Source organism: Cynocephalus volans, chromosome 6 (assembly GCF_027409185.1).
Source record: "Cynocephalus volans isolate mCynVol1 chromosome 6, mCynVol1.pri, whole genome shotgun sequence".
NCBI classification, from domain to species: Eukaryota; Metazoa; Chordata; class Mammalia; order Dermoptera; family Cynocephalidae; genus Cynocephalus; species Cynocephalus volans.
This window is the reverse complement of record NC_084465.1, coordinates 61,140,724-61,143,271: the sequence shown is the minus strand read 5'-3', so window position 1 is coordinate 61,143,271 and position 2,548 is coordinate 61,140,724.

Below are 2,548 nucleotides of genomic sequence, written 5' to 3'. Positions count from 1 at the left end.
TGCTTTTCAAACTTCAATGTGCATATGAATCCCCCAGGTATTAATTAAAATGTAGATTATGATTCAGTAGATTTGGGGTGAGGCTTGAAATTCTGCATTTCTAACAAGTTATTAGGTGGTGCCGATGCGGCTGGTCCAGAGACCCACATGTTGAGTGGCAATGACTTCCACACATACTGCGTTCTTTTAAACAATCCTCTATCCCACTCTCCTGAAGGGGCGGGAGCCATGTTCCACTTGGTCTCTCCTGTTGGCTGGCTGTGGGTGGAGGACCCTGATGCAACAAGAAATCCATAATCCGGACTGAGACAATCGAAATTCCTCATGCGAATCTGAACTGAAAAACAGAGGCTGAGCCTGCCAAGCAGTGGTTTTCCTTGAGTTTAGCACAAAAACAAGCTAAAGCCATTTGCAAGTTGAAGTTGTGGGGGAGTAGTAATCATGAGGAAGCAGAGGAAGATGGTTTTTAGGAAAAAGAATGGCACAAAGCCCCCCAAAATAGATGAGACAGGAGAATAAGCAGCTTTAAAATGAGGTCATTATCCACGATTCAACCTTCCCCCTCAAATATGCCCTAAATGACTATCTGTTCTCTCTGATTGGTTTCTTGCCTCTCCTCTTCATCTTGGCTAACTCATATTCTTTGAAAGGAATAAAATTCAGCACCAGTTAAAGGATGAGACACAAAAGCAAGGCAGCTCACCCGAGAAGGTTTTTTTATTCAGTGGGCACATCTGCTTTTATAGGGTTAGAAGAGAGCTGATAGGTTTGCTGAGGACACGGGGCGTTCAGGATTGGATGGATTGCGTTGCTAAGGGGCCAGGAGCAGGGAGCCTGTGCTGATTGGTGTGCGATTTGCCGCAGAGGGAAGGTATTGTGGCGCCGGCAGGAAGGAGAAGGTGGAAGAGAAGGGTAGCCAGCGCCATGATGGGGCACGGCTGAAAGGGTTCTCATACGACCTAATATTCCTCCCTTCTTTTTTTGTTAGGAAAAGGGTGACGTTTCTCTTTCTGGCTACTTCCTGCTGGTAGGGGGAGTCATTTGCGAAGGGGTTAGAGTGTCAGGGAGGAATATGGTGGAATATAAAAGAACCTCTTGGGGGGTGAAATGGATGAAAGTTCCCTGCAGCCATAAGTCAATAATCTGTTGAGTCCATTCCTGATGTGTAAAAACCGGGTGTAGTAGCCAGGTGTGGAGGAAAGGGCATCTAGGAAGGCATCCATCCCATCCTGTATGTTTCATCAGCATGTGGTGAGGAGTTTCCAAGAAGAGGTGGAGGGTTCATCAGTAGCTAGGAGTTGGTAGTTTCTAAGTAAAAGCTGGTTAAAAGACTGTTTAGAAATTTTGCCCACTTGGGTTTGTAAAAACTTGAGTATACAAGGCAAAAAAAGTCATACCAGAAGGATTACAGAGGGGGCTGAGGATGGGCCAAACCCAGGTTAGGAGACGGTTGGACATTAGAGAGGAGAATGGGCTGGAGTCGGGTGGGGCACGCAGGCTGGTAGCTAATTCAGTGAGTTTAATGATGTTATTTTCTACCACACCCGATTCATTAATATAATAACAACATTCTTCTCTTAGGAAGAGGCAGGTGCCACCTTTTTCCGCTGTGAGCAGATCAAGGGCTCTCCTGTTCTGGAGGGTCACTTGGGCCAAAGAAGTTATTTCTTTTTGTAGGCAGGTTAGAGACTCTGCCGTGGATGTGAGGGCCCTTTCTAACCTGGATTTAATATCTTCAACAGCCAACAGAGAGTGGCCCAGGGCTCCTCCTGAGAGGCCGGCACTGGCAACAGAAATGGTTAAAGACATACCAACCAAGATAGGGAGAAAAGCCACTCTTTTCTGTCGGTCTGGGGGATTAAGAAGGTGAAACATTTCTGAGCTGATGTATAGGGTGAGCTGGGGAACAACTGTTGTGAGAAGGCAAGGAAAAGTTACGTTGGGGAGGAAAGTGGTGATAAGGGTTCCATTGCACCAAAAAAAGGTTCCAGGCGATGCATGAGTGGTATTTGTGAGGTTAAGACTGTATTGGCAAAAGGGGTCATTGAAAGATTTGGAAATAGTGGGGCCACAAAGGAATGTTCTAGGGAGGAGGGTGTGGTTGCCATCCTCAGGCTCCCAGAAAGGAACATTGGGTAGGGGTGAAGAGGGCAGTGGGGCCTGGGAAGGGTTTGGACGAAGTAGTGAGTTGGTATTATTGATTGGGACAGCGGCAAGCAGGGGGCGAGCCAAGGAGGCACACAAAAAGCAATTTCCGGGGGAAATGGATGGAACAGTCTGGTTTAAAAAGGACAGGGTATTGGAGATGATCTGTAACCAAGTATATATAGGGGAGCCCGGGGCATGAAGGGAAGGGGCATTTTCTAAAGAGGATTTGATGTTCTGTTCATGATGTTTTATGTCTGTAGAGACAAGAGATATAGGGTCGTGAAGAGGAACATACTCACGGGATATTTCAAAAGTTCTGCAGGGGTGTGAAGCATAGCCATTACAGTAAACAGAAGCAAGGACCGTGGTGGCCCATCGGCTCTCCCATGGGTCCTGGATG